This window comes from Glycine soja, chromosome 16, assembly GCF_004193775.1.
Source record: "Glycine soja cultivar W05 chromosome 16, ASM419377v2, whole genome shotgun sequence".
In the NCBI taxonomy this organism is placed as follows: domain Eukaryota; kingdom Viridiplantae; phylum Streptophyta; class Magnoliopsida; order Fabales; family Fabaceae; genus Glycine; species Glycine soja.
This window is the reverse complement of record NC_041017.1, coordinates 11,008,217-11,023,779: the sequence shown is the minus strand read 5'-3', so window position 1 is coordinate 11,023,779 and position 15,563 is coordinate 11,008,217. Positions and strand designations below refer to the sequence as shown.

Sequence of the window (15,563 nt, the reverse complement as noted above, 5' to 3'; positions counted from 1 at the left end):
TTCATTCTTTCTTGGCCAAAATTTACCCAAGATAAAAGTAGAGGGTTTTGTGGGGTAGTTGGCAAGTTAACTTAGTCTAATGTCCTTTTCTTTCATTCAACTTAGCAATTGTGTCTGTTCTAGGGAAAGTGAATCATCTTAAAGGCCTAGGGAAAGTGTTTGAGGAAGAGGAACTAAATGTAAAAGTATTAAAATCCCTCAATAGAAGATGGTAAGGGAAAGTCACGACAATTTTAGAGTCCAGAGACCTCACCTCCATCACACATGCTAAGTTTTTCGAAAAATTAAGAGAATATGAAATGGACATAACTAGGATGGCCGAAGAGGAAGCTAAGGAAAAGAAGAGTAAAGACTTAACACTAAAACCCTCCATACCATCTAGTAATGAGAGTGATGAAGAAAATGCAAAAGGTTCTGAGAGCGAGAATCTAACATTACTTGTTAGAAAGTTTAAGAAATTCTTGAAAAAGAATAATTCTAAAGGAAGATTCTTTCAACAAATGAATAATTTTAAGAAGAATGACTCAACCTCCCCTAACTTCACTTATTTTGAGTGTGGCAAGTTGAACTGCATAAAATATGAATGCTCCATCCACCTAAAGAAACAACAAGAGGGAGAAAAGAAGGGAAGGAGTTATAACAAGAAGAAGACGTGGGAGAAAAACGACACTTCAAGTCATTCTAACAATGAAGAAGAAGAAAACCTCTGCCTCATGGCCAATGGAGAAGTTGAAAGCGTTGTAAGTTTTTCTAAATTTGAATATGAACTTGATGAAAACTATGACCAATTTCTCAATGCCTTCAATGAGATGCATGAGGAAGCTCAGAAATTATCTCTTGCCAATAACTTCCTTAAGCCACATGAAGGATAATAAGGTGTTCAAAACACACATTGCAGAATAAAAGGATCTATTTTGTATTTAAATTATATTATAAACAGATGACATATTAAAAAGTGTACCTGTTGATGAGCTCTTGAAGCATAAAAATTCTTCAATAGTGTGAAGACTCTACGTGTATCCACACCGAGACTGACCTCTATTCGTCAATAACTACATTTGAGTAGATCTTCTAAGAGGTTCTTGTGTTGGGTTCAAAGGTTGCTGCAATTGCTCTAAGATTGGTTCATTAACTTCTTCTTGAACAACAAATTGTTCTTGAATAATATCTTGTTCTTAAGCCATAATCGTTTGAGTTGAAGAGCTTTGTCCTAATTTCAAAACATCAAAGAAAGGCCTCTCAGTTTCCATCTCATGTTCTTGAGTTATGTTATCATTGGTGACTTGAGTCTCATCAAGTTCAATTTCTTTACCATGGTTTCCTTCTACATGAAACTCTCTGTCCAAAAAGGTTGCTCCTCTTTCCACAAACACTTTAAGGTTAGAAGGTTGGTAGAAATAATATCCCATTGTTTCTTTAGGATAACCAATGAATCTACACTTATCAGACCTTGCCTCAAGTTTATCTATTTGCAATCTTTTAACATAAGCAGGGCAACCCCAGACCTTGATGTGTTTAAGACTTAGTTTCTTTCCTTTCCATATCTCATATGGAGTTGTAGAGACTACTTTTGAAGGAACTTTATTTAGCAAGTAGGTTGCTGCTTCTAAAGCATATCCCTATAAGTTTAAGGGAAGATCAGTGAACCCCGTCATGGATCTAACCATATCTAGTAAGGTTCGATTTCTTCTTTCAGATACACCATTGTGTTGTGGTGTTCCCAGAGGTGTCCACTGAGAGAGAATCCCATTCTCCTTTAGATAGTCAATAAAGTTATCACTAAGATATTCTCCTCCTCTATCAGATCTAAGCATTTTGATACTCTTACCAGTTTGTTTTTAAACTTCACTACGAAATCTTTTAAACATTTCAAATGATTCAGATTTATGTTTCATAAGATACAAAAATCCATATCTAGACATATCGTCAGTGAAGGTGATAAAATAAGAATATCCTCCTTTGGCTTGAATCTTCATGGGCCTACAAACATCTGTATGAATTAGTCCCAATAACTCAGAAGCTCTTTCTCCACTTCCAATAAATGGAGGTTTAGTCATTTTTCCTTTGAGACAAGATTCACAAGTTTCATATGATTCATAATCATAATTATCAAGGTAACCTTCCTTGTGCGACTTGTTAATTCTTTTCTCGCCAATGTGACCTAGCCTACAATGCCAAAGATATGTTTTATTTACTTGATTATCTCTTTTTCTTTTGAAACTAGAAGAAATATGCATAATCGAGTTATGATTCACATCTCTTCCAATACTAGTACTTTGCTAGTAGACATTATTAAAGAAACTGATCCTAAAGCTAAGGCGACAACATTTGCTCCATTCCCTACTTGTAGATTTATTTCTCCTTTCTTCAACCATCTAGCTATCTGTAGTCCTTGCAACTTATTGCAAATATTAAAACTACTGCCTGCATCTAATACCCACATTGAAGAATCAATGACAGTTAAAGAAATCATGAAGACATTTTTCATTAATATCTTACCTTGTTTCTTGTTTTTCAAAGAATCAAGATACTTCTTGCAATTTCTCTTCCAGTGACCTTTCTCCTTACAGAAGAAACATTCAACATCAATTTGGTCAATCTTGTTCCTTTTGTTCTTGGGTTTGGTCATACCACCCTCAGGTCCAAGATGCTTCCTTTTTGGTACTTTGCCTTTCTTCTTGGAGCTTTTGCCAACTACCATGACAATTCCTTTCTTCTTCTCAGAAGCAATTTGATTCTCATAATCAATTAGCAGATTAAGCATCTCATGCAAGTCACAACTCATCTTATTCATGTTGAAATTCACAATAAATTGTGAAAATGAATCAGAAAGTGATTATAATCAAATCTTAAGAAAACTCTTTCCCAAGAATGCACCCCAACTTCTCAAGTTATTCTATGAGATCAATCATCTTAAGAACATGGGGTCTAATATTTTCATTTGCAGCAAGTGAGGATCTAAACAGGGCCTTAGATAACTGAAATCTAGTCATCATGCTTTGACCACCATACATCTTCTTAAGATGTTCGACGATCTCATATGGGTCCATGTCTTGATGTTGCCTCTGGAGTTCTGAGCTTATTGATGCCAAGATAATGCACTTAGCAGTAAGGCACTCATCTAGGTACTTTTGAAAAACCTTGGTTGCTTCAGCATCACTCAGATCAGGTGCTTCCATGGAAGGCTTATCAATAGTGTCAATAAGCTTCTCATGCATGAGAACAATTCTCAAGTTGCAGTACCAATCATCATAATTGACTCTGACTAGTTTTCCAGATTCAAGAATACCACGAAGTGATAGAGAAGACATACTGTTGATTAAGCACACAACAAAATATAGTTGTGTCAGAGCATAATTTTTCAAACCTTTTAAAAATATAAAAATATTAATGATATTTCTAATAATAATATAGTAATGTAAGAAATACTTATTTCTTTTAAGTGGATCACATAAAGCCTCTAAAAAATTGTGAGTGAGCCACTTGGTTATCAAGTCGTTTCTTATACACATTCCAAGACAATGTATCATATACATTTTTCAAATCAAAATAAGAAATATCATATCACATAAGTTCCTGGTTGTCAGGTCAATCCTATTGATATCAATAAATTAATTTTAATACTTCCCTAGGTTGTCTAAGCGCTCAGTATATAATTAATTTCAAAAACATGCATCTTATGCGAGAAGAAAAAAAAATTATTAATTATAAGTCACCTATTCGTCAGGTTGTTCCTTATTATTAATCATTAAAAAAATTACATCATATGTCTCAATTTATCTTTTTTTTTCTATAAGTCTCCTAGTAATCAGGTTGTTCCTTATGATTAAAAAATTTAATATGTAAGATAAATCAGATGACAAACATAATTACCATTTAGATATATAACAATTATATGATTACGCACATAGCATAAAAAAAAAGTTTCTCTCAAATAATTGAACGAGATACAGTGCTTGAAGCACATACCTCTTTGATATCACATATCCTAATGCAACGTCTTTCCATTGAATTAATATCCAGCAATTTGAAAATAAAAGAATTAATAACAAATTGCTCAAAATTGAAGGAAAAGTTTAATCTTTTAAAAGGAATCCAAATAAAATAAAAAATCTATATTCTCCTTTATATAAAAATACCAACGTATATGATATGGAACACCTCAAGTAAATCAAGCACCGCATTAACAACCAATTGCAAACATTCCACCAATTCAAAACAACATCCACGTAACAAGATTACAAATTGCACAAAAAAAAATTATTTCATTTGACAATGTAATCATGCAATCATAACAGGCAACATTACGTGTAAGTAAATAAAAATTGAAACTTTTTCAAATTATTGTTAAATATAATTTAAATACAAAAGACCCATGACTCCAATACCAATTGAAGGATTATAAGGTGTTCAAAACACACATTGCGGAATAAAAGGATCTATTTTGTATTTAAATTATATTATAAATAGATAACGTATTTAAAAGTGTACCTGCTGATGAGCTCTTGAAGCATAAAAATTCTTAACTAGTGTAAAGACTCTACGTGTATCCACACCGAGACTGAACTATATTCGTCAACAACTTTGACAAGTGGAAAAATAAAAATAGAGAAGTGATATTCAGATTTTTTTTTTCAACGTGCAGCCTAAGGCTCTATTTATAGCACGCTAAGGATACCAAATTTCTGATCAAATCAAAATCATTATTGATAGTATCCTTTTTTAAGGTATATTATTTCTTGTTACCTTTTATCGCTAACCATTTAGCAATTAAAATTGAAATAATAATTGATCAAGTCAAACTTGTATCTAGCCGCCTTTTCAACCCAAATTCCAAATATAAAATCATACATGTTTATTTCTCTTCTTTCACCAAATCTTTCATATTATTTATATTTTCAGTGCTAGCAAAAATATAATAATATTCCACCTTTTTGAAATTAATTAATCATTTGATCATATTAAATTCTCTAATTTAATTAATCATCAAATATTAAAATAATTTCTTTAACAGAGATTAGAACACTCGTTTGTGTGTGACCCCGTAGGTTCAATATTAAGTCGGTAATATATTAATCAAATTAATATACTAATCAAGGTAGGCGTCTAGCAACACTCCTTAATGTTCGGATAGCATGAAGTAGTATTTTACTTTCAAGAACCATTAGAAGAGTAGTGTAATAATTTCTTCCATCTTTACAGCTCTCGGTTAACTCTAGAGTATGATATTACTATCAAACCCTTTTGAGTTAACTCATAATGACTTAAGAAACTCATTTCTTCTTTCATTTAATTTTCCTGGCCAAGATATAATTTTATTCATAGAGTTCAAACTCATTACCAAGAGTTGATGAATTCCTTCTTGATTAATCATTAATTCTATAGGTATTTAATCATATCCAATATCCATTCAACAAGTGTTCTAAAGCATTAGGTGTTCGGAATCAAAATACAACAAATAACCTGTTAGTTACTATGACAATCTCATGTCAAAAAAAGCTATTATACCTCTTCTTGAGAATTTTTTATTGACAGTTTATGATAAATTTTAACCATTAGAAAATTTCAATTGAGTCAGTTCAATGATCACATCAACATTGACTCATCTATATATGCAAATTAATAAATAAGATATATTAATATTTATCCAATAAATACTATCACATATATATTAATCTATCCAGATTATTGATATCCTATTTATAATAATCCTATGATCAAGAACAGTTTAGATTAAAATTAAAACAAACTTGTTTCTCATTATCATAATCTCTATTATAATAACAAGTCTTTAATTTTAATCAAGAACATTATCAAATGGACCATTTAATCAAAAAGTGAAATATGACAATGAAAATAAAATAATATTTTTTTATTAAAATTAAAATTGATTATATGTTGACTCGGATCGTGGACATACAAATTTATTTCCAACACCACATTCATGAAGAATTCCATGAAAACACTCAAAGACACCGTGAAGAACCTTAGGTGAGATATCCTGCAGCATTAAACTATATTTTGTAATGAAACCAATAGTTACTTCAACAATATCATCAATAGGTTTCTCGAGTAAAACCGTGAGTACGTAAGTCCAAAGCAATGATCTCATGAGCCACTTGCTGCTAGTAATTGAGGCTTGTCATTCGGCTTATAAGCTCTCTTAAGCTGCAAAACAACCCTTGTTAGCAAAAGATCCCCCACTTGAGGAAACTTAGTAATAATGACGACAACCAAGGCAACAAAAACACATGTAAATCCCGAAGATGCCATGTGCGACTTCATACATGAGTGACAAAAGAGTCCCCTTCCTCGATCTGATCAGGTTTTTCAAAAACAATTCTAGAATTATATATATATTTATATTAGTAGCATTAACCTTATTTACACGCTCGTTAATGCTCCTTTTCAAAGCATCCCACGTTAACCTTTGATATTCAGCACTACTTCCGAGAGGTGAGTGGTGACCAAATCCATATATGTTAATAAGGTGCAGTTTGGTGCCTAAGATATGTTAGTAGATATATAAGTCTGATTTTGTAATATATATGATAAACTTAATTTTTATTTTTGAAATTATAAAATCAATATATTGATGCAGGCAATTTAGTTATTCATTAAATATAATTAGCTCCTTATTTTTATTAAATTTATTCAAAACTTCATAGATAATATCTTATTAGATTTAATTAATTCAAAACTGATTAGATATCATTTTATTAATTAAAAAATAATTAGATAATATCTTATTAGATTTGTTTAAATTAATTCAAAATTGATTAGATAATATATGATTGCTTAAAAAAATAGATAATATATGATTAGATTTGAAGTTGATTATCTAATATGACAAAGGTACCACATGTCAATAAATAAATAATAAAGGGATGAGTTACCAACCTACACCGGTGAGTTATTTACAATCTACACATAAGTAATGCCATGTCTTGTTCCTTATCCTATCTTGTTTGTATGATATATTTTTAATTTGAGAAGAAAGCATTGTTGGAATAACCAGGAATCTAGAAGGGGAGGAGTAGAATATATTTTTTGATATTTTACCAATTATTTCTTAGATTCAATTAAAATCAATACCCCTTTACAAATTAAGGTTTTCTCAAAAAACTTGTTGAAGAAAGATCAACAACACCTAAAACCAATATATTAAAAAACCTTAGAAAACAAAGTTTTATGGCCTTTTCACATCAATTCTATTATCAAGATTGATTCACAAAAGTAAGGTTTAGAGAAAGAGAGAATCACACACAAAATTTGTACTAGTTCAGTCCTCAAGAGTACCTACATCCAATTATTTTAAGATCTCTTAGAACTTTAACTATTAGAGAATTAAGTACAAACACTATGCAATGCAATTCTCTAAAAGTCCACTTTTCCCTTGAACCCTACAAGAGAAAAACCAAAACTTTGTTGAACCCTAGAACAAGAAATTCCAAGAGTTGAAACTCTATCTTCTCAAAAAACCCTTGGTAACCCTAACCAAGATTAAGAAAGTAGAAAGAAATCATAATTGGATTGAATACACCTTAATGTGTAAATCACAACATCTTCAAGCTCTTTCTTTGATCATCAACTCATGATGAAGAATGAAAGAATCTTGATCAACTTGAATCTCTTGAAGAAATGCAGAGTAATTCCCTTAGATGATTCTTAGAATATATTTTCTAAAAGATAAGATTGTATCAAGAGTTCCTAATGAGAAAAAACAAGTGAGAGTATTTATAATTTTAACACTTGAAACTGATTTAATTGATTATCAAATATGATAATCGATTAATTTGTTCAAATCCCTTTTTGTTCTGCATTTCCTTAAACATGGTAATTGATTTCAAAATGCAGTAATTGATTATCTCATTTCACAAAGCGCTTCTCAAGCTTCTATGGTTCTAGAATAAACCTCATGACTCGATTCCAAGACAAATAATATTCATATTTCATATGTTACAGAGTAAATAGCTTGCTTGATCCTATTCAACAGGCACCTAAACAGGCATAAAACTTTCAAATTCAAACTTCCTCTTTCACAAGTTAAAATTTCACTCAATGCTATTGATTCTAAATTGGAATATAACAAGACTGTTTTTTTTGTCTGAACAAGAAGGAAGACAATTTTATTTTTTATATTTTAGTGTGTATTTTTTCACACATTACCTAAAATTTTGACAACTTATTTTTTATGGGAAACTTGGAAATCATGAGACTAAAATTGGTCAAACTTACTAATGACTTATTGTTAGATTATCGAGAACAAAAGTTTAAATTTTAGGATTTAAGTATGGGGTGAAAGTAAATAAAGCTTGTTCCAGATAAAGACAGGACTTATATTTTAGTGTGTATTTTTTCACACATTACCAAAAAGTTTGACAACTTATTTTTTATGGGAAACTTGGAAATCATGAGAACTAAAATTGGTCAAACAGACTGATGACTTATTGTTAGATTACCAAGAACAAAATTTTAAATTTTAGGATTTAAGTATGGGGTGAAAGTAAATAAAGCTTGTTCCAGATAAAGACATGACTTATTAATATAAAAATGAGCAAAAATAATTAGTTCTCAAGCTAGTCACACATTTATTCAATTAATCTGCACCTACCAAAAGACAAAACCTTGATTTGGCTTTATAGCTAACCCCAATAATTTAGCAAGCTCAAAATAATTTCCTGCCCTTCCCATCTATGTCATGCTTAATTATACATAGAGTTATAATAAACATTGTACATGTACCTATAAAAGTCAAACCAGATTGGGGGCAACAAAAATAAGCAACAAATAAGCATAACATATGTCTATAATGATATGACATCTATAAAAATCTCATCACCAAAACAAAAAAATACCGCTGTTGTTTTTTCTTTTCTTTCTTTAGAGAAAAAGATATCGTGGAAAAAGAAACTAGAAAAAATACATCAACTATCAGCTGAGCAAAACTTTGTATTATCCAATGAGACCCCACTATGATGGCAACTAGCCAAACAGAGAATTCAATGATGTATTTTCGGAAAATGAGTAAATGTCACTCATTATGGTGGGTCAAAGATGCAAGAAACATATGAGGAAATAAACCAATGATATCATATGCTAAATAACACTGTAATTAATTTAAAACAATATGTTATCATGTAATGTGTATTGTAAGTCTCAAAAGACCTAATAAGGAATGTGCAATCTTTTCCTTTGTAACATTAGGATTTCAACCCTAATATAGACACTTCACATTTCATGTAGATGTTATGCTGCCTTAAATCACTTCAAAATGATAAGAGTTACAAATCTTACAGTTACTCAATAGCAAACAAGATCAGGTTGTCTGAGCCTCATGTATGTGACGTTTTGTGTCCGGCATAGATAGAGTCATGCTTCCCCAATCATTAACAAAATAACCACAACATTATAATGTGCTTGATAAAAAAAAAGTTGTTTGAGAAATATGGTGTTTTTAAACACTTATATAGCTTAGTCATTTTCCACTTATTCTCTTCTCATCATTTTGATTTTAAATTATACTTTTCTAGTGTAATCAAACTGTTTCATAATCCCTAGTCACTACTAGAAACAACATAGCCAGCGACATAAAGAGTGACTGGTCCATGGTATGCATAAACTTCAGTGCAATTGGAACTGAATTTTTATATTTGCAGTACTAACTTACAATTATGAATACTTGCAGTTGTTTGCTAATGACACACCGTTGGACATCGACATGATCACCACAATTCGAAAAAAATGGGCAACATTTTTTTTAAAGACGGCAATAAGTAAAAACGGCTAATGATGGCGTAGGAGTATTTCTTTTTTTCCTGTATTTGAGACAATTGTTATGTTATTTTACACAGCGGCTATTTTATTTTCGGTCATGCTACTGTGATTCATAATGAATCACAAATCCTATAATGGTGATTGCGTGCAATGGTTTTCTGTTCATATAATTGTAGTAATATATTGTCTTTACCCCCTTCTACTGCATTGCATCTGCATTTGATTACCACAGCAACAACTAAGTGCAGCTATAGTACCACCAAGCTTGGCACTGCAGCAGTTAACTGAACAAATGAAGTGTCCACAGTCATTGGATGGTTGCCTGGTAGAGGTACATGTTATAAACTAATAAGATTTCCTGCGTGTTAGGTATAATTATTAAGAAGAGGCACTATATATATAGACTTTTATATATAAAGCTTATTAGAGTTTTAACACACTCTTTTTAACACACTCTCCACTGTTGGTCCTCAATTTATTGAGAATTATAAAATCAGAATAATGACTCATCATATGAGTAGTGGGACCTGTCAAATTTGTGATTTTTAAGAAATTTGAGCCAACAAAAAAGAGTGTTCAAGAGAATGTGTTAGAGACAGTGTTGCTACCATTTCTCTGTTTAGGAATGGTGTTTGTAGTTATTAGTGAAAATAGAAATAGAAAATATTTTCCTTATGTCAAACAGGCTTCTGCATTACTATTTTTAGTTTTTACAACATTATGATAGATCATTATATATTTTTTCTTTCTCTAAAACAAATGATTTCTTTATTGTCTTGGGGTGGTGTATATAAAAACTGATCAACACATTTTACTTTTCTTTTTTTGCCTGTTCATTCCAATGTACAAATGATTGGCTTATGATGCAACAAAATCTAAATCAGGAACTAACTAGCTCTTTTAATATAAAACATGTTTTCTTTATCTTTTACTTTTCTACAACATTCATGTCCCTTTCCCTTGATGTCTAGGCTGATGTGCTTGTTGATATATTGAAGATCTATTGAAGATTGTTGATATAATGCTCTCTCATCAGGTATGAAATTTTATAACATGTTCTGTTGGGTGTTTTGCTTCCTGGATTTTGTGATTTTCAGTGAATTTCATGTAAAAATAAGCTGATCTTGCAACTGATGGATAAATTGGTATAACCCAAATTACACTTTATGTTTATTTTTCCCATATAGTTTATTTTAGTTTATTTCCTAATATAATTATACTTTCTGCGTGAATGGTATAACCCAATTTTGTAAGCAGGGCAACTAAAACAACGACGGTCGTTAGTCGACCCGTCTTTATAGCCTTATAAAACAACGACGGTCGTTAGTCGACTCGTCTTTATAGCATTCTCCAACAACGACGGTCGTTCCACGACCCGTCTTTATACCTTCCTTCAACAACGACGGGTGTGCATGACCCCGATGTTGAAATTTTTAAAAGCAACAACGGGTGCAACCTCCACCCGTCTTTATAGATTTCTGAAACAACGACGGGCCCAATTCACACCCGACGTTGAAATCGATCCGAACAACGACGGTGCTCATGAAAGTCCGTCGTTGACTTATGTTATATAACGACTATTGTTAATTGCGCACTGACGTCGTCTTCTGACATTACAAAGACGGTGGTTGGGCTGACCGATGTCGTTGTTGTCGACTTACAACGACATCTGTAACAAAGACGGTGGGAGGCCCGACGTAGATAGCTTAGTTTGACCGATGTAGAATCTGCTTTTTGTAGTTGTGAGTGGATGTGCTTTGCCACACTTTCAAAACATCAACTGGATCACAATTTATTATAAATGTTATGATATATTCCAACTTGCTGAGGACAGAAAGGCAAGAAAACGAGTTTGCTTATGACATTTTTCTTTCTAAATCAAGCATTGTATAGACAATTTTTTTAATATTAATATACCAACAAAACTAACATCTTTACCAGTATCCTCTTTCCCTTTTTTAAACTTTGCAAGGTGTTGATGATACTCTTCAAGCTCTTTCTCCAACCTTTCAATGAACTAGCTAGTATGTTTAAGGGCCTATATTTCTCCAAAGCCTAGAAAATTTTCACAATAAGATAGAAACCATAAGTCCATAAGCTTTATGCTAAAAGAATACAACCCAATGCTTTCTCAACATAATTTATTCCCCATGGAAAACTATGAATCAACACTTTGCAATTTTTAAACTTATCCAATCCATCAAAGCACCAATCTATCCATTTCTCAGAAGAAAAACACAGGGCTTACTGTCATACCCTAATTTCGTCCGAGGACAATTGTTTGTCAACATGTGGATTTTTGCCAGTCACGTTGAGCTGCTTAAAGCCAATTGTCGCGCGATCCGTAAGATTTCACAACGTTTCAGAAAGAAATGAGCAAAAAAACTTAAAATGGGGGTGAAAAGATCAATTTAGGGGGTGTTCTTCTGCCTTGGGCCCATCTAGGCCCATTAGGAAGCTTCAACATGAAGCAACCAGCTCGCCTGAACGAGCTGAGCTAACTTCAACATGAAGCAACATGAAGCTTCAAAAAATAAATAAGTTTAAATCGAACATTTACTTTGAAAGTACTCTTTTAATGAGTTGAGAAATAACCAAGTGAAACTAAAGCTAAAATCAATTCACAAATCAAGTTTTTGCCCGCAAAAAGGCCATTAGAAACCGTTTCAAGGTCCAACACCTTAAACGGTCCTTTTTACTTTTATCAGTTAAAATAAACCATTTAAAAGTCTAAAATCAACACCTCGCGTAATTTTCTTGCTTTTCTCAAAGAACTATGTAGGTCTAAGTTTCTCATCGCAATTGAGGATACGTAGGAGCAAAAACCCCGCTTTTGTTGACCCCAAATGATAAAAAAATGTAAAAAAGGGAAAATAAAATAAATTAAAAGTCATGATTTTGCATATTTGATTAAAGGCTGTCATCCCTTGTGACGGACGTGTGGGGTGCTAATACCTTCCCCGTGCATAAAAACAACTCACGAACCTTTTATTCTTAAAGTTCGTAGGCCCGCTTTTGGTTTTCCTAACGTTTTCCTCGAATAAACGTTGGTGGCGACTCCGCGCGTTTTCCTTCCTTGGATGCCGCACCCATGAGCCTCGCGTCGCCCTCTCGCCAAAGGATAGGTTACGACACTTACTAGTACAAGTTTATCTAGATAAAATATGATTAATCTCTTAATAGAAAACAAAAAATTATAGCTTCAATTCACTAGTGTACATGAGGCATGTGAGAGAGTAGGTCCCCAACATTACTATTAGCATCAATATGTCGAGGCATAATCCAAAGTAGTCTTCAAACTTTCATAGCAAACTATATTAGTCAAATGTAGTAAAAAAATAAATGAAATGAGCATTATGAAATACTACTAATCTAAATTAAAAAGGCTATAAAAGATGCAAATCATTCCTACCAACGCACATCAAGAAAAGATGATTGCCATAATAACTTTTTTTTTATTTGAATGGTTTTTATCCTTGTATTATGTCAATCCTCTAATATATTGCAAGTTTGCAACATACATCACACTGACATGCACTCATGTTCAACTCAAACCTCAAGTAGATTATTTCAACAATTCTAATTGCCCAATACAAGAGAAACAAGGGATACTTACCTTCAAAATGGCGTCTAAATAACAGATTATGATAATTTATTTTATTTTCAGGATGATTGTGTTTCCTTATTTTCAGGGATCCTAATATTTTGTCTAGTTAGGAACCTTGTCCCATTCTTAGGGATTTTATCTTTTATCTTAAGAGAGTTTTTTGTTCTCATATAATTAGGATTAGGATTGTTGTATTAGTAAAAATAGGACAATTGGATTAGTGTCTTGTATCACATCATAATACAAATATCATATTATTCTGAGTGTCTCCCCGATTCCCCTATAATTTCAACAAAAATACCATAATATATTTATCACTAAATACATTTGGTCAATGAGAAAAAATGCAAAGGAAATTACCTCCGCTTTTGATAATGTATTTGGAAGTGACATTACTTCCGACTGTACATAGTTCTTTCCGCGATAAAAAATGAAAGTATTATTGGGCTTGATGTCAATCATAATGCCTTGCTCACTCGAGCAAGCTCTTTAGCATATTAATGAACTTGCCCTGGTTTACAATGCTTGCAGACAACCTTCACTGTTTCATGATTTTTCCAGTGAAGATGCATATTAAGAACTACCCCACTAAACATTCCTTGTCTCCCAACTGGAACATAATGTTTCTTTTTCTCACCAATGTGCTTTAGGTAATGCCTCTCCTCCTCGGTTAAAATTTCATGATCAAATGTTTTTGGAAAGGATTTTGGTACATCAAATTTTCTTAGCTTCTCAATCAACCAAGTTTCCTTTCGCTTGGCCTGTAGAATTATAAGTTAAAATAAAAGACCGCAAGTTAGAAAAAGGAAAAATTAAGGAGGAAAGGAACAATGCCTCATTCCAGCCTATCTAAGGTACTAAATCAGGTCTGTACTTATGAAGGGAATGGCCAAGTTAAAAAACAAAAAAGATATCTATTATCCAAGCTTATGTAGATTGTGATTTTATATTGATAAGCTAGGTAATGGGAAAAAAATAATATTCATAGTAATATCTGAAAAATATAACTTAACAAAAACTTCCCCAAATATAGAAAATAGAATTTCATAAAGGTATTTCAAATACAAATCCATGTGTAGCAACATTCTGGTTATTTCAATGCCCACACATCAAAGAAAAAGGGAAGCGCATTAATTTAGTGAATACCATAACAATGTTCATACCATTGTTCCTTATTAAAAAAAACTAAAGGATGTCAAAAAACATAGATGATAAAATCATTAAAGTAAATTATCAACAACATTGAAGAAGCAAGGAACAACAACTATAGGAAAGAAAGCTTTAAACTAAAAATTACAGTCGTAATAATATCCAACCTTTTCAACTTATATCTAATTCTAACTTCTGGATTTGGGGAAATCATCTTTTTCTTGGCCTTCAAATGATAGAACCTAAGCTCATTCAATTTAGCCTTTCTAGACATTTTAACTTTTTTGTTCAACTGGCTCTTCTTTCCATAATCAATATCATCAAACTTGTCTAGAGAGAATTGTACAAGATTATTGTTAGTCTTTAGCTTAATTGAATCATTACTAATGTATTTGGCATGAAGCCAACTTCCCAAAATATCATGGCTTCCAAAGATATTTGATCTTTGCATTAATAAAAATAAGATTGTGCAATGTTGAGTCCTCTGAATATGGTTTTAAAAATAAGCAAGAATATAACAATGGTTATTGATAGTCAAAGGAGATATATAAAGAAAAATTGGAAAGCTCCAAATGGAATCTACACACAATGATTCACAACAAGCAACATTGACAATACAAACAATCTAATCATAGAGCATTCAAATCCATGCTAGAGATAATCTCGACTCTTTGACAAATATTGTGTTTCAAGAAGATAAATATATCCAAATTCATAAGCACACTGATCTAGAAGGTGACTCAATCATTTATCACTACACAAGAAAATTTGTAAAAATAGGTGTCACAACCCAAATAAAACAAAAAATGCAAACATTAGAGCTTGTTTACCTTGTAGCTTGTTCCTTCTCCTCCTTCTTCTTCCTCGTCCCGTTCTTACTCACTCTAAAACCCTAAACATGCCGCCATTAGCATCTCTGCATCCTTAAAGGCTCTTACTCTATTTTTGTTCCTTATCATTTAATTCTCCCTCTCTAATTTAACCCCCTTTGTTTCCCCCAACCCTCTTCCCATTTCCATTCCCGAACCCT

The 15,563-nt window shown here is 32.1% G+C and overlaps 1 pseudogene; it reads right to left on the bottom strand.

The window, feature by feature from the left end:
- Window positions 1-2,891: 2,891 nt before the first annotated feature.
- LOC114389766 lies at window positions 2,892-14,984 on the bottom strand (annotated as a pseudogene).
- Window positions 14,985-15,563: the final 579 nt, after the last annotated feature.